Source organism: Monodon monoceros, unplaced genomic scaffold (assembly GCF_005190385.1).
Source record: "Monodon monoceros isolate NGI ecotype Baffin Bay Population unplaced genomic scaffold, NGI_Narwhal_1 Super_Scaffold_4, whole genome shotgun sequence".
Lineage (NCBI taxonomy): Eukaryota > Metazoa > Chordata > Mammalia > Artiodactyla > Monodontidae > Monodon > Monodon monoceros.
In genome coordinates, this window is record NW_021703781.1 from 29,387,669 (window position 1) to 29,414,367 (window position 26,699).

General features: G+C 49.2%; 1 protein-coding gene and 1 long non-coding RNA gene across 3 annotated transcripts in view; one reads left to right on the plus strand and one right to left on the minus strand.

Annotated features, from left to right (window-relative positions):
• Positions 1 to 11,686: 11,686 nt before the first annotated feature.
• Positions 11,687 to 16,291, minus strand: LOC114883412. Its single transcript, XR_003790564.1, has 3 exons — positions 16,115 to 16,291; positions 15,118 to 15,252; positions 11,687 to 14,375 (listed from the first exon to the last, which is right to left on the minus strand). It is a non-coding gene; the product is annotated as an uncharacterized LOC114883412 (long non-coding RNA).
• Positions 16,292 to 16,538: 247 nt separating this feature from the next.
• Positions 16,539 to 26,699, plus strand: part of TSPAN14 (tetraspanin 14) — a 55,751-nt gene continuing 45,590 nt past the window's right edge. For both annotated transcript variants that reach the window (XM_029245401.1, XM_029245406.1), the window contains exon 1: positions 16,539 to 16,664. The gene's annotated coding sequence lies outside the window, so the exon portion shown is untranslated. The remainder of the gene's footprint in view (positions 16,665 to 26,699) is intronic.

The following is a 26,699-nucleotide window of genomic DNA, read 5'->3' on the forward strand; positions in this document are numbered from 1 at the left end:
AACTTCTGTTCTTCAAGAAAAGAAATCATACAGTGTCTGCTCTCAGACTGCAGTGGAATTAAACTAGTAATCAATAACACAAAGATAGCTGGAAATCCCCAAATACTTGAAGATTAAACAACACACTTCTAAATAATGCATGGGTCAAAGAAGAAATCTCAAAAATATGTTTAACTAAATGAAAATGAAAATATAACTTAACAAAATTTGTGGGGTACAGTGAAAGCAGTGATTAGAGCGAAATTTATAGCACTGAATGCACATATTAGAAAAGAAGAAAGATCTAAAATCAATAATTAAACTTCTACCTTAAGAAACTAGAGAGAGAAGAGTAAATTAAATCCAAAGTAAGAAGAAAAAAAGAAATAAAAATTAGAACAGAAATCAAGTAAATTGAAAATAGGAAATCAATAGAGAAAATCAACTAAACCAAAAGTTTATCCTTTGAAAAGATCAATAAAATTGATAAGCCTCTAGCCAGGCTAACTAAGAAAAAAAGGGAGAGGACACAAATTACTAACATAAGAAATGAAAGAAGGGACATCACTATAGATCCCATGGCCATTAAAAGGATAATAAGGAAATACTATGAACAACCCTATATGCACAAATTTGATAACCAGGTGAAATGGACCACTTCCACAAAAGATATAATCTGCCAAAACTCACACAAGAAGAGATAGACAATTTGAACAGGCCTATATTTATTAGAGAAATTTAATCAATAATTAATAAAAACATAAAGCACTAGGCCCAGATGGGTTCACTGAATTCTACCAAACATTTAAAGAAGAAAATATACCAATTTTCGGGCTTCCCTGGTGGCACAGTGGTTAAGAATCTGCCTGCCAGTGCAGGGGACAGGGGTCTGAGCCCTGGTCTGGGAAGATCCCTCATGCTGCGGAGCAACTAAGCCCATGTGTCACAACTACTGAGCCTGTGCTCTAGAGCCCGTGAGCCACAACTACTGAGCCCACGTGCCACAACTACTGAAGCCCACGTGCCTAGAGCCCGTGCTCCGTAACAAGAGAAGCCACCACAACGAGAATCCCATGCACCGCAACTAGGAGTAGCCCCTGCTCGCTGCAACTAGAGAAAGCCCACGCGCAGCAACAAAGACCCAACGCAGCCAAAAATAAATAAATAAATAAGAAAATATACCAATTTTCTACAATTTCTTTCAGAAGACAGATGCAGAGTGAATACTTCCTAACTCATTCTATGATACCAGCATTACCCTAATACCAATACCAGACAAAGCCATTACAAGAAAACTACAGACCAATATCTCTCATGAACATGGATGCAAAAATCCTCAACACAATATTAGCAAATCAAATTCAACAATATATAAAAAGAATTATACACCACAATTAAGTGGGGTTTATCCTAGTATGTAAGGCTGGTTCAACATTCAAAAATCAATTCATGTAACCCATCATATCAACAGGCTACAGAAAAAAGCCACATGATCAAATCAATAGATGCAGAAAAAGCATTTGACAAAATCCAAAACCTACTCATAATAAAACTCCTCAGTAAACAGGAAAAGAGGGGATCTTCCTCAACTTGATATCTATTTTAAAACCACACAGATTATCATGTCATCTGTTGTCTATTCTGTTCCACTGGTCTATGTGCCTGTTTTATGCCAGTACCATACTATTTTGATTACTATAGCTTTGTAATATAGTGCAAAATCAGGAAGTGTGATGCCTCCAGATTTGTTCTTTCTTAGAATTGCTTTGGCTATTTGGGGTTTTAGGATAGTTTTTCCTATATCCTTAAAAAATGCCATTGGAAATTTGATGGGGACTGCATTGAATCTGTAAATTCCTTTGGGCAGGATGGACATTTTCACAATATTAATTCTTCCAATCCAGCAATATGGAATATCTTTCCATTTATTTGTGTCTTCTTTTTCCTTTTTATTATTTGTGTCTTCTTCAGTCTCTGTCATCAACATCTTATACTTCTCAGTGTACAGGTCTTTCACCTCCTTGGTTCAATTTATTCCTAAATATTTTATTGTTTTTTGGGGATGCTATTGTAAATGAAATTGCTTTTTTTTTTGCTATAATCATTTTATTTCTGAAAATAAAATAATGGCCCTTCTTTTAGTAATGATTTTAACAACTTGAGTCTTTTACTTTTTTACTAGTCTAGCTAAAGATTTGTCAACTTTGTTGATCCTTTCAAAGAATCAACTTTTGGTTTTGTTGATTTATTCTCTATATTTCTTCTACTCTCTATTTCATTTATTTTGGCACTAATCTTTATTATTTCCTTCCTTCTGTTTGTGTCTGGTTTGGTTTGCTCTTCTTTTTCTAGTGTCTTGAGGTAAGGTTAGGTTATTGATTTGAGATCTTTCCTTTTAAAATATAGATGTTGGGCTTCCCTGGTGGCGCAGTGGTTGAGAGTCCGCCTGCCGATGCAGGGGACACGGGTTCGTGCCCCGGTCTGGGAGAATCCCACATGCCGCGGAGCGGCTGGGCCCGTGAGCCATGGCCGCTGAGCCTGCGCGTCCGGAGCCTGTGCTCCGCAACGGGAAGGCCACAACAGTGAGAGGCCCGCGTACCACAAAAATAAATAAATAAAAATAAATAAAATAAAATATAGATGTTTACAGCTATAATTTTCCATCTGAGCACTGTGTTGGTTGCATAAATTTTGGTATGCTGTGTTTTTGTTTTCATTAATCTCAAAATATTTCCTAATATCCCTTGTGACTTCTTCTTTGACCTCTTGGTTATTTAAGAGTATGTTTTTTAATATCCACACAATTGTGAATTCCTCAAATTTCCTTCTGGTAATGATTTCTAATTTCATTCCATTGTGGTCAGAAAACAAACTTTTTGTATGATTTCAATTCTTTTAATTTTTTAAGACTTATCTGATTGCCTAACATATGGTCTCTACTGAAGAATGTTTCATAGGCACTTGAGAAGAATGTATTCTGCAGTTGTTGTATGGAGTGTTCTATAGATGTCTATTAGCTTAGATGTGTATTAACTTAGAAAGCTTAGATTGCTTTCTTTCTCTTTCAGATAGTTTGTTGTTAATGTATAGAAATGCAATTGATTTCTGTATGTTGATCTTGTATCCTCCAACTTTACTGAATTCATTTATCAGTTATAGCAGTTTTTTTGGTGGTCTTCAGGGTTTTCTATATCACGTCATCTGCAAACAGAGATACTTTTACTTCTTTCTTTCTGATTTGGATGACTTTTATTTCTTTTTTTTGCCTAATTGCTATGACTAAGATTTCCAGTACTATGTTGAATAGAAATGGTGATGGCGGGCATCCTTGTCTTGTTCCTGATCTCAGAGGAAAGGCTTTTAACTTTACACCATTGAGTATGATGTTAGCTATGGGCTTGTCATATATGGCCTTTATTATGGTGAGGAATAATCCTTCCATACTTAATTTGTTGAGTTTTTATCATGAAAGGATGTTGAATTTTGTCAAATGCTAAACATACTTCTTTCCCTTAAGGTATGACCTGGAAGAAGCACATATAACTTTTGCTCACATCCCATTGGCCAGGACTAAGGGCCATACATCCATTCCTTGGAGATATTGTGGGTTCAGCTTCAGATTACTGCAATAAAGTAAATATAGCAATAAAGCGAGTCACATGAATTTTTTGGTTTTGCAGTGCATACAAAAGTTATGTTTACACTATACTGTAGTCTGTTAAGTGCACAGTAGCATTATGTCAAAGAAAACAGTGTACATACCTTAATTTAAAAATACTGCCAAAAACTGCTAACCATCATCTGAGCCTTCTGCAAGTCATAATCTTTTTGCAATAGTAGCATCAAAGATCACTGATCACCATAACAAATATAATAATAATGAAAAAGTTTAAAATATTGCGAGGATTACCAAAATGTGATACAGAGACACAAAGTGAACAAATGCTGTTGGAAAAATGGCACCTATAGACTTGCTTGATGCAGGTTCCTACAAACCTTCAATTTGTAAAAAACACAATAAAGTGAAGCTCAATAAAATGAGGTATGCCTGTACTTAACTGCAAGAGTGGTTGGGAAATGTAGTCTTTCTCATGGATGGCTTTATATGTTGCCAAACTTTGGTGACTCTATCCCTAAAAAAAGAAAACAGAATGGATTTTAGGGTTCAACCAACAGTGTCTGCCATAACATATTGATAGGAAAATACATGAAAAACCAGTAACAGTATTTGCTTCTAGGAATAGGGTACTGGTGGCTGGGAACACAGGTGAGAGGAAAATGTCCCTTTTAATGCCCTTTTGAACTTTAATACATGTGAATGCATTAACTAATTAAATATTTTTAACAAAGTAATAAAATAGCATTATCCTATGCACTTAGTAAACCTCCATATCTGATTCACTGATCAAAAGTTTTTTTGTGCCCTCACCCTTAGCCCCTCAGAGAGGGTTATAGATGTGGCATGAAAGTTGGGCCACATTAAGCTCTATTAAGTCAGTATGGTTTGAGGAGCCAGGAAAGCCCTGTGGGCCTGCACAGGCAGAGGCCTGGAGAGGAATGCAAATTCAGATAAGCAGCTGGGAGAGCTGCTCTCCCTGACAGTGGACCCAGTTGGCACTGGGCCTTCCTTGTGTCCTTCCTGACTGTGCTTGTTTAGGGGGACAGAAGGCCAGTTCTGCTACCAGGCCCTTACCCCAACACCGATCATACTCAAAAGGAGGAGGCGGCCAGCGCCCTCCGGACAGGAGGGGCTTGGGAGCTGGGCCTGGAGACACAGCCAGCTCCTGGGGTGGGCTGTGAGGCTTGCCCTTTCAAGCAGAAAGCCTTTGAAGCATCTGCCAGGCAGAGGCCTTGGCTGCCCTTATCTGGCTTTCATTTCTATCCCAACATTTGTGACTCAAGAGAACCTTGGGGTAACTTTGGGCCTATGTGGGGTGAGGGCTGGGGCCCACCAGCAGTGAACCCCTCACCCTAGTGCACAGGGTCAGGCCCCTCACCGGCCCCTGCTGGGCCATGGGGCAGAGCACAGGACAGACACCCTCCCACCTCCTGGTGCATAGACAGTGAAGGTCCCGCTCCCTGGACTGGCTCCCAGCACCCCATGGGCTCCCCACAGCTGCTCTTAAATGCCCAAGGAGCTCTTTACCCACAGAGAAACATAGCCAACTCCGCACCTTGTCTCACGTGCAATATAGGAAAACTGAAACAGTTAATATTTCTCTAAATATTCACATACTATTCGTACAACTAACAAATTGACTTTTTATAATTTTAACAAAGTAGATTTCCCTGAACAATTGAAGTTAAATGTAATCAATTACACTCTTCCCAATTCTAATGCTTCAGTCTCATAAATGTTTCAAACACATTTAAAACTCGACAAATAAGAATATAATCATCACAAAACCGGATCTGCATACTCATACCGAAACTCATCCCGAAAATTACAAATGCTAATGTGTAGGTCTAAATTTGTTTATTATCTTGAGTCAGCAGTCCTAGCAGCAGACTCGATAGACACGACACTATGTGCCCATTTGCCACCCATCACTGCCCTCTCCTGGGGATCTCAGAGAGCTGGCCATGCAGCTCTGGCCTCACCAGAGCTCTGCACCCCAAACTCTCCGTCCTGGGCAGAGTGACTGGACCAGAGGTGGGTCCTGGACTCTGAGTCAGGACCTCATGGGCTGGCCAGACATGCAAGGCATGCCAACCTGCAAGGCTGGCACAAATGTTCTGCCCAAGAAGGGATGTGGATGGTGACAGCTGACCAAAGCAATCAGCATCTCACTCTTGGGGTACATAAATGTGCCTCTCTGAGAGATGAAGGGGGCAAGGGCTGAAGATTCACAGAGGAGACAGTGGGCAGACCTCAGGCAGGGCCCGAGGGGAAGCTGGGGACCAGTTGACCAGAAGCAGCTGCAGCAGGAGAAACAAAGTGAGACACTGGTGCCAGAGCATGAGTGACCATCTGGGAGCTGGTGACATGGGGACACCCAGGCCCGTTCTCCTGAAGAGCCTGGCTGAGGGGCTAGGCTGGCTAGTTTCTACTTCCTTGAGTGTTCTCACACAGGCAAAAGGAATGGGCAAAAGATGTTCTGAGCTCAGGTGATGACATGTGCTGAGGCTAAGTGCACAGAAAACAGAAGCTGATCCGGAGATTTATGTTTAGGAAGTGAGGGAAGCAGGACAGGGTGGGGGGAGAAATTGAACTGTGAGGTTATTCCAAGGGAGGCCTCAATTGACCCCATGGGGAGGCTGGAGCTGGGATCACTCATTAGTTGTCCAGAAATGAGCAAAGGGGGATTTGGTGAGCTTTGGGCCCAAGAACCCTGATTGAGGTAGCTCCCTTCTGCCTGGGGCAATTCCCTCCTATCAGATTCCATACCTGGTCCTGAAGGGCAGTCTGTGTGGTCACCACTACACTAGAGGTGACAGACTGGGTCACCGAGTGTGAAGGAGGCCTGTGGTCAGAGATGTGGTTACAGAGACCTGCTCAGATGTGGTTATAGTGACCAGGTGTGGTCGGCCTCTGAAGAATGTTCAGTGAAATTAATTTCTCATGGTCTGGGGGAAGGGGATGATGGGATCAGATTTTCCTTCTAGACTGGGGCTGGGGCTCAGGAGAGAGAGCAAGTCTGGTGATAAACATGAAGTGTGGCCAGGGAAGGCATCTAAAGACACAGGAACAGCAGAGACCTCAGAGACCCTGTGGAGATGGGGGCACGGGGAAGAGCAGCAACAATTACAGGGAGGGGAGATCAGGGCACTCAGAGGAGTAGGTGCGTGGTCCTGCCACTACAATACGTGGTGCTGCCTGAGTGGGTAACTAGAAGAGGGAGCCAGGAGAACAAGTGCTCCAGGAAGGAATCTTCAGGCCAAGACTGAAAGCCCTTTTCTCCTGCCCCAACACACCCAGCTGTGGCTCCGTAAACTCAGTTCAGCCGGCTGCCTCTAGATGGCAGTGTGTGCATGCGGCAGCAGCTGTCCCACACTGCTTCCCAGGGAAGGCCAGGTTCTCCCAGGGGACCAGGGAAAAGTCCCCAGAGCCGTGGGGGGGACAGGCAGAGGCACCTGTGATGCCCGCAGCATCCACCTGTGCTCTGCTCTGCTTCAGGTGGGTGGGGCAGGTGCCTCTTTCTCCCCTTCCTAGGGGTTCCTATCAGGGTCCTTCCTGGCAGGGCCTGAACATAGGGGTCCCAGGGGCTTAGTGGACCCCCAAATCCGTGTGTTCGTGACTCTCCAGTCTTGGGTGGAAGACTGAGACACAAAGGTCTGGACATAAAGCTAACACTTCTGATTCTACCACTTATGCGGAGAGTGACTCCCTCTGAGCCTACTTTCCACATTTGTTCTACAAATGCATAGCTCTGTGAAAGTCAGTTCACATGAGATTACTTCAGAAGAAAAAATTTTTCACTGTGAAGTGATTTTCACATTTGCACATAGTCCACAGTTCCCCTGGTGGACAGAGCTTTCAGGGGGCAAAGCTGGGGTTGAACCTAGGCAGTCTGACCTTGCTCTCGACCTCTCTGATTGGCCTCCTCCCTCTGATGTCTTATTGGCCACATCTGGACTTCCTTCTTTGACAAAACCGTCTTCTTCCATTTGGAGAAATAAAATAACAGTAGGGTTGACTCACAGGCAGTCAGGGTTAGAAGGGCTCTGGGAGGTTACCTACTAAACAACTGTCCTCTCCCTCCCACCTTCAATTTATGGATTGGACAACTAAGGGGTGATAAGACTCCTTGTCACCATCATCTATCAGAGTCCTGGCCTCCATCATTAAAGTATGCTCCACTGTGTCGTGTGCTAACACAGGGGCTCCTATCACAAATCTTTATAGTGTGGTAGGGGACACTGTCTGAGGACAGAGGTCTCAGGGCTGTGGCTGCAGATGCAAATAGGAGCAAGAAGCCCTTGGAAAATTGCAGATTTTTTTTAACATTTAAAAAATTTCATTTATTTATCCTTTTTTTTTGGCTGTGTTGGGTCTTCATTGCTGTGCGCGGGCTTTCTCTAGTTGAGGCGAGCGGGGGCTACTCTTCACTGCGGTGTGCAGGCTTCTCACTGCAGTGGCTTCCCACTTCAGTGGGCTCTAGGTGCTCGGGCTTCAGTAGTTGTGGCTCGCGGGCTCTAGAGCACAGGCTCAGTAATTGTGGTGCACAGGCTTAGTTGCTCCGTGGCATGTGCGATCTTCCCGAAACAGGGCTCAAACCCGTGTCCCCTGCATTGGCAGGTGGATTCTTAACCACTGTGCCACCAGGGAAGACCTGCAGATTTTTAAAAAAATAGATGGTTCTGGAACAAATAGGGAAGGCATTGGGTGACAGGCCAAGAAATTAATTTTTTTCTGTTCACCTTTCTCTAGGGCTCCCTGATCTTTTCAAGAAAGGCAACATCAATTCAAAACAGCTCGGAGTGAAAGGTCTACCAAAGACGTTAGCACCTGGCTCAGCCAAGTCCTGCCATACTTCATGGGGTGACCCATCCTCCCACTGGCCTCTTGGCCCTGACTTCCTCACTGCAAGGGCCACTGATTCCTTCATTTCATCTTGATCACTCTCTCCCGTGGATACATCCCTCTGTCTGACCGTAGCCACGTGCAACCATTCCTGTCTTCTGCGGTCAATGAGGGCCCTCCTGCCTCACCCCTACCTTCTCCTTTCTTCCCATCTACTGGCCCTTCCAGCTGTCACTTCTCTCCCCTACCACCCAAGACTCATGATACGACACCTCAGTGCTTTCTTTCCAATATTCTTCAATCCTCTGCAGTATTGTTTTTCTATCATGCCTTTCTAGCAGACCCTCAAACTTTGATCACTCCTACTGCCTGCGCTCTCTGCACCTGGACTTACCCCAGCCGCTGAAGACTGATGAAGGCTGTGCCATTTGAGCTGTAACTCTGACTCTGGTTCGCCATCCTCACCTGGGCTCCCAATCCTTCCTCAAATCCTTCTGTCTGCCCCTCCTCAGAAGCCTCTCTCATTTTCTACTAAGTTTCTCTGAAATCCTTGGATCCCACCAAACATCCACTTTCCTTAAACAGGTGACCTATTCCTCCTATTTTCAGAGAAAAAAGGAAGCCTTCACTCAGGAACCCCCACTAAACCCACAGACATCTGCATCTCACTCAGCTCTTCCCCCATCCTCTTGTCTCCATGGAGGCCTATCTGTCCTCCAGTCTTTGGCTGCCCTCTTGTTCTGAACCCCAATCCTTCCCACCTTCTCCAGCAAGCATCATCTTTTTTCCTTCAGACTCTTCAATTTCTCTTCTTCTACTGCCTCTTCCCTACATCATTTAAACATATTCAAGTCTCTCCTTTCTTAAACAAACAAACCTCTCCCTCAGCCTCTTACCCTCATCATCCCCCAGCTAAAGACCTCACTCTGATCCCCACTTAACAAGCTTGTGACCCAACTATCCACTGGCCCAGCGCTCTGAAGCTCCCGACACCTGTGGTCACTCCTCAGCCTTGTCTCGCAGCCTTCCTTGCAGCACTGGAAACTGGGGGCCACTCCTTCCTTCCTGAAACATTCATTTCCCTTGACTTGCACACACACCATCCTTCTGGCTTTGCTTCTATCTCACTGGCTGCTCTTTCTCAGGCTCCTTAACCCCTCTCCTTTTTCTCTTCCTAGTCGTCTCCACATTCAGCAGGATTCTGCCTCTGTCGTTTTTCCTTCTCAACTCCCAGTCCCAGGATAATTTCCTCTACTTTCATGGTTTTAATCATCATCTCTGTGCAGCTCTCTCAATAATCATTCTCCTCTTCTTTCTTTCAAACAGGCTCGGAACGTAATTTTTTTTTTAGCATTAAAATGTTGTTGTTTTTTATTGTGGTAAAATATATATAACATATATAACCTAATTTTTAAAAATTACATTTCCCAGCCTCCTGTGGAGCTCTGGATTGCCACGCGACCAGACTTGGCCAATGAGGCATAAGCAGCAGTCGGCAGGGATTTCTGGGGAAGTTTTGCTGTCCTAACATAGGTGCTACTCTTTCATCCTTTTTTGCTCTTTCTCCTGCCTATATGGAATGAAGGTAGGAAGCTGGAGCTGGAGCAGCCATGGTATGACCACAGCTGGCTCTGAGGATGCAAGCTTCCCAGTAAGGAGAGCCAGAGCAGACTGACAGAGCGGACCTGGGACCTGAATGACTGTGGCACTGCTGACCAGCCTTACTCTACTTACCTTCAGACTGTGCGTTATGTCAGAGTTTTCAATGAGTATAGCAGCAAAATGCAACAAACCCTATTTAGTCAAAGCAATGTGCTTGGGTTGATGTTACAGGAGCTGAACACAAGTTTTGATTAATACAACTCCCAAATGTACAGTTTTTGCTTATATGTCTCTCCTGAACATCAAACAGCAAACTGGACCGCTTTTCTCTGTCCAGACACCTCAAACGGAAGAGGTCCAAGTTGTCACCCCTCACGAAACACACACACACACACACACACACACACAGAGTCACTTGGCTTCCTGGTCTCAGTAAACGGCATCACCATCTATGCAGCCAGAATCCTATCAGTCACCATCCTATTAGTCACCCCTCAATTCTACCTCCTAAATATATTTTGAATCTGCTCACCTCTTAGATCTCATCACCGACTTCCTGAACCATTGTTAACAGTTTCCTTCCTATTTTTTAATCTTGCTCCTTCCAATCCATTCTCCCTACTGCAGCCTTAGGGATCTTGTAAAAGCACAAATGTAATAATGTCACTACTCTGCCTAAAATCTTTCGGAGGTGGCTTAGGGCCTGAGGAACACCAGGCATATACTGTAAGACTTTGCCGGAATTATGATGTTGGTCCTGCAACACCACCTCTTTGGCACAGGTGTTGCTCTACAGACCACAGGGATAGGAATATTGACCTACACCTGGTTCAGTTACGGAAACCTCTCTCCCTTGCCAGAGTGATTGGTCCGAGACTGGGCACGTGACTAGAGCTGGGCCAATTAGAGGCCTCCCTTGGGATTTGTTCAAACCAACCTACAGTGTAGTTATTCGGAGTCACATCTCCAACATGGGGCAAACTCTGAGCACTAGGAGAGGCAGAGGAAGGGGGTCTTGGACTGGGCAGCCCACAGGATCAGCCCCTAGTGTTCAGAGTCAATCTGGTTTCCAGTTCGTCTTTTGATTCTATGTGTGACCTGAGCATCCTTCCAGTAATCTTCCCTCCTTTGGCCTAAGCTAATTTGAATAGGTTTTTCTCACTTCCAACCAAAACATCCTGACTAAAGTGAAGATCCTTGGTTGTCTGGTGGTTCCCAGAAAACAAATAAGAGTTCCTTCCAGCTCATGTTTCATAAACATTATTTCATCTGATTCTTACTATAAGCTCGTGAGGTGAGTTTTATTATTATCTTGACTTTACAGATAAGAAAAGTAGGGCTCAGAGATGTAAAGTATTTTGCTCAAAATCCAGAGGCTGAGAATTAGGAGCACTTGGACACCAAGTTCCTCTTCTATTCAAGCTGCTTCCCCTCATCGCCCCCCTGCCCCCCAGCTTGTACACACACACACACACACAGAGGCGCTACAGAGCGGAGCCCAGGGAGAGTAAAAGCAGCACTGGGATAGGGACCAGACTGGGACAGGAGGGTAAGGAGGAAGTCTGAGGATGATAAAGGCCAAGCTCCTCCATTTAAAATTTATAGCCAACTCCAGGTCCAGGAGGAGAAGAAACTCTCAGCTTCTTTCTTTTACCCCTCCTTGTAATGTTTTTTGTTCCCATAATCTATACCTAAGGCTTGCAGTCTGTGCAATAATTCAGTTATATCCTTGGCAATTACAGTTCTGGGGGCTAGCCCGGAAACTAAGTCACTGTTTACAATACAGCCCTTTTATGAGTTGGGACTGTCCATATCTCAATTCTTTTAATTTATTTTGTCTTTTGGTTACGTTGTACTTTTTTTTTCTTCCAGTTTTATTGAGATGTAACTGACATACAGCACTGTGTAAGTTCAAGGTATATGGCAAAATGATATGACTTACATACATCATGAAATGATTACAATAAGTTTAGTGAACGTCCATCAACTCATACAGATACAAAATAAAAGAAAAATAAAAAAAGTTTTCTCCTTATGATGAGAACTCTTAGGATTTACTTTCTGAACTTTTATATGTAACATACAGCAGTGTTAATTAATCATGTTGTACATGACATCCCTAGTACTTCTTTATTTCACAACTGTAATTTTGTACCTTTTGACCACCTTCATCCAATTCCCCTTCTCCCCACCCCCCCCCCACCTCTGGTAACCACACATCTGATCTCTTTTTCTATGAGCTTGTTTGCTTTTTGAAGTATATAACTGACCTACAACACTATGGCAGTTCCTGGTGCATAACATAGAGGTCTGATATTTCTATACATTTCAAAATGATCACCACTGCAATTCTTTTTACTTTTTAAGAAAGGAAGAGAAAATGGGCCTGCCCTGCTTTGAGTGTCCCTGATGCTTTCTGAAGCCACCCCGTATTATTGTAAAAATGGGTCAGGTAAAGTTGGTGGGTCTCAAAGGGCAGCTGGAAATGGTAGGCGAGTGTCATAAGTAACTGTCAGTGAGGCCTGGGGGGGGAGGGGTGGAGGCCTTGCCGGTTTTGTGGGCACTCCCCTCACCCTCTTCATGCCCTGCAGCAGTGTGGCCAACTGTTCCAGAAAGCAGCTGTCTCCCTGAGGCTGCTCAGGCTGGCAGGACCTCCAACATCATCGGGTCCATGATTCACAAAGCTGGCCTTACTCTCTCCTCCTTGTTCTAGGCTCATGACCTCCTTCACATCCAGGGTTAACCAGAAATCATCAGGTGTGGATGATCATCTTTCCAATTGCAACTTTCACTGGAAACATCTTCTCTGTCTCCACACCCCCCTTTTTAATAATGGTGGAGTCATCCCTCTACCAGAGGTGTCCTCACCATTCATGCTCACATAACATCTCCTTCCACCTTTTCTTCAGAATCATCACTCCTGCATCATTCCTATCACTCTTCAAACCTGCTCTAGTATCTTCCATATTTTAACAAAACCCTTTGTATCCTAACAGAAGTAGAAATTAGATATGGCTATGAGCACTGGAAAACAGAGGATTAAACAAGACAGAAATTTCTTTTTCTCAAATACAAAATCAAGAGGTAATAGTCCAGAGCACGTACGGTGGCTCCCTAAACATTAGGGACCCGGATTTATTCTAACTTGTTGCACTAACATCCTCAACACATGGCTATGGCTTCAAAGTTCAATAGGCTGTCTGCAGCTCTATTTACATATTCCAGTGAGCAGGAGAGAGCAATGGCTGAGATAAGCACACCACTTCCCTTTAAAGCTACTTCTCAAAAGTTGCATGTGGACACCTCCACTTTCTTCCTGTTGGCTGGAACTGAGTCATGTGACCACACGCAGCCATGAGGGAGTCCTAGAAACTTGCTTTTATTCAGGCAAGCCATGTGGCCAGCTAGAACTGGAAAGTCTATAATAAAGGAAATGGGGGAGAATGGCTATTAGGGCCATCTAGCATTCTCTGGCAAAGCCTCCTATGATTCCACATCCCTTTCTAGACCTCTCCCTGTTCCGTGTTCCCTGTTGGACAAACTGTCCAAACACTATAGCTCTACCATGCTCTGGCTGCCACCCCACTACTCCTGGAACACTGTCCTTATCATGTGCACCAATGACATTCATGTGGCCAGAGTCAAAGGATCTTTCCCTTTCTTCATCTTATCTGAGCTGTACGTAGCATCTAGCACAGCTGACCACTCTTTTCTGGAAACACTGCTTTGTCAGTCTCCGGGACATAGCACTCTCCCGGTTCTCCTTTCGCCTCCCCAGCCTCTTTTTCAGTCTTCTTTCCTGCTCTGGCTCCTCTGTCTGACTCCTCTGGGTCCCTCTTGAACCCTCTCCTCTTCTGCATCTACCTCCTCAACCTAGGTGACTCCCTCAGATCCCAAGGTGTTTACCATCATTAAAATGATGCCTCCCAAAGCCCCACCCCCAGCCCAGGCCTCTCCTCTGAGCACCTAGTGACTGGACAATTGAACTGGATCTCTGACGGGCATCTCAACTCAACATGACTAAAACAGAATTCTTTTTTTTTTAATTAATTAATTTTTGGCTGCGTTGGGTCTTCATTGCTGTGCGTGGGCTTCTCATTGCGGTGGCTTCTATTGTTGTGGAGCATGGGCTCTAGGCGCGTGGGCTTCAGTAGTTGTGGCATGCGGGCTCAGTAGTTGTGGCTCACGGGCTCTAGAGTGCAGGCTCAGGAGTTGTGGCACACGGGCTTAGTTGCTCCGAGGCATGTGGGATCTTCCCGGACCAGGGATTGAAACCCTGTCCCCTGCACCGGCTGGCGGATTCTTAACCACTGCACCATCAGGCAAGCCCCTAAAACAGAATTCTTGATGTGTCTCCCTGAACTGTAGTCCCTTTCCTCCAGGCTACTCCACCCAATAAATGAGGCACTGTTCACCCACTTACTCCAGCCAGAAACTTCAAAGTTATCTTTGGTTTCTCTATTCCCTGCCCCTACATCCATCCTATCAGTGTCCATGTCCAAAACAGCATCTTTCAACTACTCACCTTAGTGTGGCCACCAATTTGGTCCAAACCACCATTAGTTTTGGCTGGGGCTGCCATAACAGTCTAATTATCTCCTTGCTTTTATTTGTGCCTGCCACCCACCCAATTTATTTTCACACAGCAGAAAATCAGAACACAGTCTTCTGCATAAAACCACTCAATGGTTTTTTTTACTTTTTTTTTTTTTTTTTTTTTTGCAGTACACGGGCCTCTCACTGCCGTGGCCCCTCCCGTTGCGGAGCACAGGCTCCGGACGCGCAGGCCCAGCGGCCATGGCTCACGGGCCCATCCGCTCCGCGGCATGTGGGACCCTCCCAGACTGGGGCACGAACCCGCGTCCCCTGCATCGGCAGGCGGACCCTCAACCACTGCGCCACCAGGGAAGCCCACCCTCGATGGTTTAATAAAAAGTCTCCATTCCTAAACACAGTCTTGCATGGCCTGGTCCCTGCCCACTTCCCCACTTCATGCTTGTTCTTTTTCCCAGGCTTGCTGAACTCTAGCCACAAGGTTTTGTTTTCAGCTCCTTCACACATTCACAGCTTACCTTTCTCAGGGCCTCGGCACAAACTGTTCTTGACTTGGAATGTCTCTGCTTGGCTTTTCCCAAAGCTATCTCCTCATTTTCTTGACTTCAATTTCACCATCACCTCCTCAAAGACATTTTCCCTGCTGGCTCCACCTAAAGTACAAACAGCTCTTGTTCTCTATCCCAGTCCTTTGTTTTTGTCCCAGCATTTATTTCAACCTGCAATAACGTGTCCTCCACCGAAAATCAGCCTTACGTAGCAAGAGGCTTCAGCTGCCTCGTTTACTGCTGAATCCTCAGCATCAAAACAGGGCCTGGCCACAGATCAGGCGCTCAATCAAGCACCCACTACCTGTTAGAGGATGAATGGATAGACAGGTTCTGCAAGGAGGTCTCTGAGCTGCCTGGGGTGTCACAAGCAGACTGCATCCCCCTTAATAAGAAAAAACTGGGAATGGACTGAACAGTTCAAGAGCTCCTCCTTACATTGGACTTAACCTGTTGGTTGCTTTTACTAGAATGTGGTGCAACTAGTCTCTTGACCCAATTTTAACAGATCCGAGTTTCCTGCTGTCCCCAGAACAAATCGCTTAGCCCTCCTCCATCTGAATGAGTTTAAGGCTCATTAAAAAATGAGGCGTGCCTGGGCCTCATTTTTCAGATAGGTGGATTGAGACCCCAGAGGTCAGCCTTTTTAACATCAGAGCCCAGCCAGCGGTGTGAATACCTCTCTAACACAGGCTGTACCTTCAGTACCCCCTCCCCCCGCAAGAATCCTCTCAGCCATCTTGTCGGGATGAAGGTGAGGGACAAATCTCGGCAGGCAGTCGAAAGAGAGCGTGGTATTTTTAGCACGAAGGCTACGAGCAGCCAGTCTTTACCGGCCGGTTTACAAAGAATAAATGTTAATTTACTACCCCAGTCTTGAAGCCCACCCCCAACCCCAGTCTCCGAGGCCCGGCAGGAATGCCTTCCAGCACTTTCAATTCAGCCATTTTTCTAACCCTGCGCTCACCTCTCTACCCGGTCACCCCCGCAGCCCCGAGTTGTGGCACCCACAACTCGCGCTTCTCTCAGGCTGGGTTCAGGTGGGCTCAGTGACAAGGCCGACGTGGCGTCCACGTATTGCTCCGCCCCCAAACGTTGGGTGCGGGTCCGGCCTCAGCCTGCCCCGCTCACCCAAGGGGCGAGCGCCGACCAGGACCGCCCCCCGCCTGCGGCCCCGCCCAAAGCGGGACAAAGGGGCGGGCCGGGGACCGGGCGCCGCGGGTTCTGCCCAGGCGCGGGCTGGAAGGCCGGGCGGGGCGAGCGGTGGGGGCGGGGCGTGGAGGGCGGGGCCGCGCCGGGCGGCGCAGGGAAGTGGCGCCCCTTTCTCGGCCGCCGCCGGGCGCCGCGCCCCCGGCCCCGCCCCTCCGCGCCCCGCCCCCGCGCTCGGATGGCCTGAGTCGCGCCCTCCCGCCCAGCGCCGCCGAACTTGCTCTAACTTCCTTGGCCCAGCCCGGCCGCACCGCTGCAGTCGTCGTAGCCGCCGCCGCCGCCGCCGCCGCCGCCGCCGCCGCGCCCGGGTGAGTAGAGCGCGGAGTCCCCGCTGGAGCGTCGGGCCCTGCCGCCCTCATTGTCTGAGGCCGATCCCCCTGAGCGCCCTCTGGGGACTAGGACTGCTCCCCATGTCCAGGATAGGTCCCTCCGGTTCCCTCGCCCCTGCCCCGGGGGCGGCCCGGCGGGCGGCGCTGGCTTTGTCTGCCCAGATCGCCCGTGAGGGGCCGGAGGCCTTGGCCCGGACCCCGCTGAGCCGAACTCGGGCGCCGGGCGGAGTGAGAGCCACAGCGGGCGACCCGGCTGGCGCTCGGGGTTCTGCCGCCCTCGCCCTGTCCGTGTCCCCGGACGGGTGCCTGCTGCGACCGGGCGGGAGTGGGAGCACTCGGGGAGGGAGGGGTCGGACCGCCGCGGTTCTGGGCTCTGCCCCTCTCCCCAGCCTCGAGCCTTGGGTTGGGCACTCCTTTCGTTTCCGTCACGGACCCTCGGCTGCCCGGAGCTCGGGCCAGGGGTGGAGGGTGGCGCGGACTGGGGAGGGCGGTCCCCTTCCCCGCCCCGCCTCGAGTGTGCTCCAAGTCGCCCACCCCGGCGGTGTGTACCACTCTGCCCTGCACGGGTTTGGGGCGGGCGGAGTTTGAGTAGGTGGTGATCCAGCTTCTCCGTGCTGGTCGTTTGGGGTTGTGCTTTGGAGCAAAGCCCGACTCCTGATCTAACTGGAGCTTCGGTCGAGTTGGGTCTGCGGCTGCGGAGTTGGCTTGTCCCGGGGCCACTGCTCCTGCGGGGAGGAGTGGTGGTTCCGCCAGTGGGTATGGTTGTGTGTGTGTGTGTGTGTGTGTGTGTGTGTGTGTGTGTGTGTGAACACTTGGGTACCGGGACTGCTGGGACACGAATCCGGGAGGCACGAAGAAGTTGGTCTCAGGCTAGAAGGGGTCGGTGCTGTGAGGAGTCGGGAAATGGTTGGCCCCGGTACTGCCCTGGCGGCTGGCCGCGGCGCTGTGTAGCAGCGCGCTGGGGTCTGGGGGGCATCCGGTCATCCTGGGCCGTGAGTTCAGGGCATTGCATTGGAGCCTTTGCAGGTGTGCTCTCTCCCATGGCCTGCTCCGTAGGATTCCTTCTGTCTTCTGAGATGGGGGTTGCCTTGGGACTGATAGGAGTGGGTGGAGCTGCTTGCCGAATCCTCAAAAGTAGCCTTCCCCCTTCCCCTTGACCTCAAAGTAGGGGAAGTTAGTGCCTGCAGAGTGCTCAGGTCACCCCTCCCTGTTGGTGAAGGGAAACCTGGGGCCTAGGCCATCAGAGCACCCCAGCACCCCTACATCCCCTCTACAGTCAGCCCTGTGGAAGGCCAAAGCACCCTTGTTTCCAGGGATCCTCCTGGGCCCTGGCATCCTCAGAATGAAGCGCATATTCCTCCATGATGGCCCCATTTGCCCTTTTACCTCCTCTCTCAGCTGTCTCCAAGCTTTGTCCCATCCTGAGGATCCATAATGTCTGGGGGTCAGGCCTTGGAAGCCCAGGCTACCAGATGGATTTCCCCTCCCCTCTCATTGCATCCCCACATCTCTGAACTCCACTGTTTGCACTACCAAACATGGTCTTCAGTTCATTCAACAAAGCATGGTTGAGAGTCTGTGGGGTGCCAGGAGCTGTTGCAAGCATTGTTCCAGGCTCACAGCTGGCTGTCAGCTCTGTGTGGTCTTAGAACCCAGGCTGGACATGTAGTAGATGCTCTGTAGCGTTTATTAATCTGAGCTTGATCTCTGCTTAGCAGCATTATTCAGGCAAACAGGAGTTCAAGGCCACTGGTGCATTTGGAGGTTTGTGGCAGCCTCTAGGAAGAAAGGGGCTGCAGAAGGGTTGGCTGCCCAGGGAAGTTCCCCCCTTTACCAGCTGGGCAGCTGTGCAAATCTCTGAGGACAGGTGAGGGCGCCTCCCTTTCGGTGACTGGGAGTGGGAGGACAAAGCACGTGTTCTGTGTGGGAGAGGAGGGGGCCCTGCCCTGCAGGTCCTGGTGGTAGTGAATTCCCAAGGAGGGGAGGGAGCAGGGAGTTCTGGAAGCTCTGCGGTGTGGAAACATTTCCTGAGGTCTCACTCTAGGTTACAGTGCGCTCAGGGATTTGATTTGTTACTTGTTTAACTTCAACTGAGATAGAATTCAGTTTGGCAATGCCTGTAAAGTGCCATTGTGCCGGTCCTGGGAAACCTTTGCTGGTTTTAAAATGTGTAGTAATAGTTAAGTTTATTGAGACTTAATGATTGAGACTTACACCACATACTATCCTAGAAGCTTTACTTGTATTCATTCATTTAATCCGTGAAACGACACAGTATGGTAGATAATGTTAACGTCCCATTTTACAGATGAAACTGTGGCCTAGAGAGGTCACAGAGTAACTTGCTTTAGGTCTGAATGTGAACCGGGTTTCCTCATACCTAATTAGATAATGCCTTCCTCTCAGAAGTGAATAAAGTTGATTAATACACTGAACAAGCCTGGCCCACAGAGGATCTAGTAAGTTCTTCAGTGCAGGTGCACTTATGTTCCCTGCTTCTGAAAGCATCTCAACTATCTGGGCACATAGCAGGTTGACTGGTGATGTAGCTTTTGTCTCCCTAAGGCCAGGGAATGGGAAGACCGGCACTGCCATGCACAGTAGGAGCGAGTCATTGCCTGTATCTGTCTAGATAGATCAGAGTTTGCTGTGGTAACAATCCTCAAATCTCGGAGAATTAAAGCAACAAAGGATTATTTCTTATACCACATCCATCGCATGTCTGTTTTATGTTGTTCTCACCGTGGGACCCATGCTGATTAAGTGAAATGTTCCTGGTCACTTGGACAGACGGACAGAGAACATGATGAATCTCACCCTGGCTCTTAAAGCTTCCACCCGGAAGTGGCATTTCAATGGTCGAAGCAGTCACATGGCCACTTACTTCCCTGCAGGGTGGGGAGCAAAAGAGGACTGGGAACATTTGGTGAACAGCACTGATGCCTGCCACCTGCCCACCACTGTGCTTTCTCTGTGACTTCCCAAGGTCTGGGTCTGAGTGTCGTATGTTTCTGTGTCACCATGAACATCGATCATGAATTAGTCAAAGAAATGTCATTTAGGTTAAAGATGAATTGAGGTGCCACATTTGAAGGGCAGAGGTATGGTGAACAAAAATGCTTATTAGGGTAGTAAGAGGTGGTCTGCAGAAGCAGCTTGCTCCTCTGACCCTGGGCAAGTTATTTGAGCCCCTTGGGTCTTCTTTTGCTCATTCATTTATTCATGCATTAGTTTATGAGCCCAAGGACTAGTGATGAGTCCCAGGCCAGGGATTCTTACTAAGCACTTGTTTAGCTCCTAGCCTGGTGCTAGGGGCTGTAAACTGGGTTCCAGGATTCCTGTTTCCTGCTGCTGGGTCCTGGTGGCCTTTAAGGAGGGATATTATTGCCTATGGGAAGCGAAGCAGGCTCCTGCTCTTTCTCTCTGCCCTGGCACATTGAGCCCTTGGACTTCTTGGACTTCCTCATGCTCTATCTGTATGTGGCGAGTAGGGGCAGCCACCTTTCTTGGAAGCAGGAGCATGTAGAAACACCTCTATAGGCCTTGCCCTTCCCCTTACACCTGTGAGACTCTGGGGCTGAGCCTGCAGGCCTAGGGGTATGGAAGGGTAAGGTGGTGAGGTTACTAAAGGATGGAGCCACACGAGAACAGGCTTGAATATGGGGCTGGGGTGGTTCTCTGTCCTGCGAAGTGGTTTAGAACCCCTTTGTTAATTGCATTTTTCCACCCGGGCCACGCTTGCAGGGTGTCAAAGAGCTGGCTACCCTGTGGACCTTGCTTTTGTGGTTTGTCACCGGCTTTGTCCCTGGTGACTTCCAGCAGGGTCAAGAAACACTGGTGGAGGTGGTGGGACTTCAGGTTCTTCTGCTCGTGGTTAACGTACTACCCTTAGGCTCGTCTCCTCCTTTTTCAGGGCTTCTGTTTTCTCTCCTACCTGGAATAGAGGGAGAGGTAATGGTGGTCTACAGCAGTGGTCCCATTTTTGGCTGGTCATCAGAGTCCTCAGGGGACTGTGTAGACCTGTGCTTTGAAAATCTTTGGTCTAAGTGAATGCCAGCATTCCTGATTTCTCTTATCTTCATTATAGCAGTGGGATATTCATAATGTCTCAACATCTGTTTTCTCCCTTAAGGGCATGTTTTTTTTTTTTTGGTTCAGACAGGGCAAGTGGCTGTGTTGGCCCAGCAAAGGGCCTGGCTAGTAGGAAATGTTTAGTGCCGATGAAACATAACGATGAGTAATGTTGTCCAGCACCTAGAGTGGACAGTGGCGAGGCCAGCTTTAGAGTTGTATCTACTTTCTAGCTGAGTGACCTAGACAAGTCTTTGATTTTTTTCTTTCTTTCTTTCTTGGATTTGGTTTTCTCATCTGTGAAGTGAGAAGAATCTGCCCTTCCTGTCGCTCGTGGGGTTACTGTGAAGCATACACCCTTCAGGTTTGAGAAGCAGTGTGTGCAGCCCCTGAGTTAGGGTGATACCCTGGTTTGGGACTGCTGCCGTCACGCTGACGGCTCTCAGCAAAGTGCTCACCAGCCAAGGATTCTGGGAAGCCCATTTCATCCATTCTTGGGCCTGGTGGGGTTGGCCAGGGCTGGGCCTGGCTGGGCGTTGCTGTGGTTTTTCCTCAGGAGGCCGCAGGCTGGTAATCTGAGAGTAAGTGGACCTGGGCAGGCTTCTGGAGGTCTGTTACGTCTCGCTCGCCCAGTAGCCAGGGAGAAGTTCCTAGAGCCCTGATGTCTATCAGCTGGATAGCTGGAGGGACCAGCTCCTCCCTTCTTGGGCTCTGTCAGCCTGTGCTGCGTGGCTGCGAGCCGTGGCGGGGCCATCGGGATCCTGGGTCAGAGCTACACTTCTGGTGCTGCCTCAGACTCTGCGTGTGTCCTGGAATTTGGGAGAGCTGAGGCTGGGCTTTCCTGCATGGGTAAGGTTTGGGGAGGGGTCGGGACGTGGGGCTAGGCAGAGGTTGACCCTGAGGAGAGGTTCGATGAACTCCCTCTCTGTGTTTTCCCTGTTTACCTGTACTAGCTGCTGGGGCCTGTGCCAGTCTATTCCGCAGGGCCCAGGAAGCATTAAAAAAAAAAAAAAGCGGCTTTGAGGAATTTGTCGTCCTGATACTCTGGAGAGGGGCCCTCATAGCAGCTGGAATTAAATGAGTGTCCCCTGTATCTCTTTCATCCACACCCTGAAGTCTGAGTGGTGAGCTTGGGAGGGTCGAGGGCAGCAGCATATCCCAGGACACACAGTTCCAAGGCAGGGTCTGTGCTAATGCATCAGAAGCCCATCAGGGCACCATGGGATACCCGGGCTTGTTGGAAAGTGGCAGGTGGAAATAAGGGATATGGCCGCCCCAGCTTCAGATTTGGCCTCCCAGGGATGGGCGACTGGGCCCTACACACCCGCTGCAGCAGTTCGGGCCATGTGTGACTCTCAGCTTTTGGAGTGTTTTGATCCCCAGTCTGGGGTGCCCACTCAGCTTGCTCAGGTCCCTGCTCTTTCCAGGCTTCTGGCTGCTGCCACCAGCTGCTCCAAGGAAAGGCCCTGGTTGCCCACTGAGTGACCATTGCCACGAAGAGACCCTGTTTCCTCTCCAGATGACCTCCCTAATGTCCGGCCACCCTGCAGCTTGGCTGTCTGGTTTCAGCCCTTCACCCGTGCGCCAGACAGACAGGGTCTGTCCCCCAGGGCTTGGTCGGGGAGGCCAGCCCCAGCCCCAGCGGTTCTCACACTCTGGGTGAGGGGTCCAGGGAGACTTGGAGCTCCATATTGTTTAAAACAAATTATTCTGACACTCGTGAAAACAGTAAGGCACGCTTTATTCAGGAGTGTCGTGATAGGTATAAGGACTACAACAGTGGGGAATGGGGTTTTGCAGTAGGGGAGAGAGATTGGGCTCAACCCCAGATGTTACAAGGGAGCAGAGGTGGGTGGGTGGATGGATGGTAAATTTATAGGAGGGTAGGGTAATTCTTTGCTAACTGACCTGACAGTTCTTGCTGAAGGCAGGCTAGGGTGATCAGGTGTCATGTGGCGGGTGCTACATGGGGAGGAGGAGGAATTTGGTCAGATGTGGAAGGTGATCAGCTATGGAGGGTGGGAGATCCTGGCTAAACTGCCTTAGCGGGATTCCTGCTAAAACTGGACTCTACAGGGACAGAGACAGAAGCCCGGGTTTGGGCCTCATGGGGCAGAGGGCTCAGAGGATCCTGACTAGTTTGGTCAAAAAGACACTGTCAGTGTACGAGGCACTAGCCTGAGCTCGTCAGCACTCACGCTTGTCGCTCAGGAGTGGTGCCCCGCTTTGTGGGCGTCACTCCCTTGCTTCCAGAAACCTAGTCCTGTCCTTTTCAGCACCTACTGGCTCCTTGGCCCCTGGCTCCTTCCCTCTTGGCCCCTGGACCACCCTCTGCATCCAGGAAACAGTATGGACCCGTGGCCTTGGTTCCCTGTGTCCCCCCTCACCCCGCCCCCAGGCCAGTGCTGGCTGCCCTTGTTGCCAGATCCGTTGGGAGCCAGATAACAGCCATTTGACTCTGGACAGCCTCCCTACTTGACCCTCTCTCCTTGGCCTGTGTACCTTGTGTTTCCTGTTCTCTGCATCCTGGGCAAACCAGTCTGACAACTTTATGGACCTCCCTGTCCCACAGGCCTGGGACCCGACCGTCTAATCTGCCTGAGCTGGGCCAGGGGAGGTGCAGTGGGTGATCCCCTCCCTCCCCCCCAATGCCGCTCCAGGGGCCAGAAGGCCTGATCCCCCGCTGCTTCCTTCCGCTGCCCAAGGCCTTCGATCCTCCTGGTTTTCTCTGCCCCTCTTGTCTGTTTGGTCACACCCTGCACAGATGACCCTGTTGGGTGTGTCTGCTACTCCTGGGGGGGCTCCTGTCTCGACAGTCAGCTTGTTAGGAACCAGACCCCCCACTGTTGTGAGAAAAAAGGGTGTGTGCAGAAAATCTGCCGGCTGCGGGTTCGGGCCTTCCCCCCTTCCTGAAGGCTGGCTTCCACCCCTGCAGGGGACAGTGGCTCTGTGCAGCCATCCTACCTCCACTGTCATCGTCTCCTGGTGTCCTAGCTGCTTCCTGTAAAATACAAGTAATGATATAAACATGGACAAGGGGGCCTGTCAACAAAAGAGCTGGTGGTAGCCATGGGGTATTCATTCATTCCCGAGGGAGCAGGGAGGTGCGAGTGGTGTGTGCCCTGGTGGAGGGGTGGGATGGGCAGACCTGTCGGGGGCCCCTCTGGGCTAGGGAGTCCTGAAGCTCTCTCTGTGGGAAGACAGATGCGGGGAGGTGGGGCAAGCGCCAGCTGGGGGGCTGCAGGGTTCGTTGTGTTGAGGGTCAGTGCCTACCTGGGTGTAGGGCACTGCCCGCTCATGCAGAAAGGCGGTCAGAGAGGGGCCGGCCTTGGGCTGATGGAGGGTTGTAGGATTCTGCACCGGAGGTGCTGAGGGCCCACTGAGGGCCCAGGAACTTGTCTCCAGCAGCTGAGGTCTGAGGGCTCCAAGTGCCTGCGTGATTCTACTTGTTGTGGAGTCTCATTTGTGCTCCTTAATTTGGGGGCTGCTTCTCGAACATTGAACACTCATCAGAAAGCCTCTAATAGGATAGGGGAGCCAAACTTAACATCTTCCCTCTTTCCAGCCACCTTTCTCTGTGGTCTGGGTGGTCTGCGAGTCATTAGGAGATCTTTGTGGTGGGCTGCGAGGTGGGGCAGGGAACTTCTGCTAGGTAGAGAGAGCTCCATCCAGGAACCACTCCCCGCCCGCCAAGTGGTCTCACCCAAATGGTCTGGCCAGTCCTGGTTCTAATAGGCATTGTGTCATACCCCTCAGAAGCAGGAGAGAGACTGGGATGGTTATTATATTGTTCCTTAGGGGGAAAATCACTTGGAGGAAATACATCAGTGCTTCTGAGTGCAGAGTATTTATTGACGCGTCAGTTAAAGTAGGCTTTTAAACAACATGTGCGTACTCCCTTAGTAAGGAACAAATGTGCAAACCCATCTCACAGCTCCATTTTGCAGCTTGCATTTCCTGAAAGGTACAGGGAGTTTAGTGGTTAAGGGGTTGGAGTTTAGAGCTGGGATTTTGGAGAAACTGTTTTTAGCCTGTTCTTGGAGTTGGGCCAGGCCTAGAAATCTGTTGAAATAGCTTTCTTCAGCTGCTAAAATTGGGATGAGTTTGTAACACTAGGACCTTGAGCCTCACTGATGACTGGGGAGGGCCCTGAGAAGGGTCCATGCTGAGGCCTGGGATGCCTGCGGCTCAGTGCCCCCAGAACCTGGGGGTATTACAGTCTCATCCATCCGAGTGGACCTGGCTACAGATGGTCCTCTGTATGGAATAACTTAGGTTTCCCTTCTGCCTTAGTCAAAATCGGCTCTTGGTCTTCCTGGGAAGGCTTTCTATTTAGGGACTTGGGGAGGAGTTGTGAACAGGGAACTCTCTGAGTTGGTAAGTCTGTCTTTATTCCAGAGGCTGGCACTCTCTTCCCCTTTTTCCCCCCTTTTTCTTGTTCTAGGGAGATGCCACAAACTGCCTGCAGAGAGCTACAAGCCAAATTTTTTGTGCCACGAACTTTAGGGATTTTAAATGTCAATTTAGTTTTAACTTTTTTCTTTAAAAAAGTACATAATGAAAGATACATAAAAATATATGGTGAAAATTAATATTTCCACCCCTGACTCCTTCAGTTCTGCTCCCCTGGGGCCCTGTCACCATCACCAGATGTTGGGTGTCTAGTGAAGCGTCTCTGGCCTCCTCTTGTTTATCGCCATGCGGTACACTACTTAGGGGGTTCTGATTTCTACCCTAAAGTTTATCTTGGGATTGTTCCGTTTCAGCACACGCAGTTCAGGCCATTCTTTTTAACGGCGGCATGTTACTCCTCTGTGTGGTCAACCATGATTCACTTTATCAGCCCCCCGTGGATGGACGTTGAGGTTGCTTTCAGTGTTTGGTTCCTCCAAGCCAAGCTGCAGGAATGCCTCACATGTACATTCTCAGAGGTCTATCGTAGAGATGGCTAGACGGGGAATCCAGGCATGGGGTGCTTGACCAGAAAAGAAACACGCTGTTTTGATTCCAAGAGGGAGCATGAACATTTCAGAGTTTTTCTTTTGGAGGGATCTTGTGTTTCTGCAGTCAGAGCCTGTCTGTTTCAGCTCAGGTCAGCCTTCTTCCAGGGCACCTGGTGTTTGCAGCTCTTGGCTGTGCCCTGTGGGCCTGCCTGTGCATCCAAAAGTGTGATGTAAGAGTATGAAGAGGCAGTCAGAGCCAGATAGGGTCTAGGGAGGTTCTGGGGAGGCGGGGAGTGGGGAGGCTTTTCGTACGTGGGCTTGAGCGGCCCCGGGAGTTTGCAGGAATTGGGCCAGGTGTGAGGTCCAGCATCCTGGCTGAGAAACAAACAAGGAATTGGGAATCAGCTTTTAGAAGAGCAGATTCTCCCTGGGTTTCAGGGGTTGGTGTGAAGCCTCTTGTCCAGGACCTTCCGCGGCTCTGGGATCCCCCATCTCCCGCCTGCCGAGAGGCTCTGCCTTCTTTGTACCGCTTCAGGGCTCTGGGCCTGACTGCCACCCTGTGATTTTAAAAGCCTGTGTACAAGGCACCTGGTGTAAATAATAGATGGGTTTTTCTGTTTTGAGCAGGCGGCTTCCTTGCAGAGCAGAAGCAGGGGGTGAGGGCAGATGAGGTTTTCTTCCTGGGATGGGTTGGGGCAGGGAGGCAGGGATGTGAGAGAGGGCTTACGTTGGAGCCATCTACTGGGATCCTTCTGGGAGTCCTGGGAGTGCTCTGGCTGTTTCCCCATACTTGTGGCCACCGTGTACCCCAGAAAGGACCATAATCTTCCCCTATCTGGCTCTGGCCACCCCATGCCTGCAAAGGGCAGGGCAGGAAGCGGGGAGATTTTAGGGAAGGCTGGCAGATAGCCCCCCTAAAAAGAAGGGTGCCCGATATGACCCTGACCTGGTGAGTTTGAGGCCTGCATCCTTGCCCTGTCTCTCCCACCATTGCCCTTAC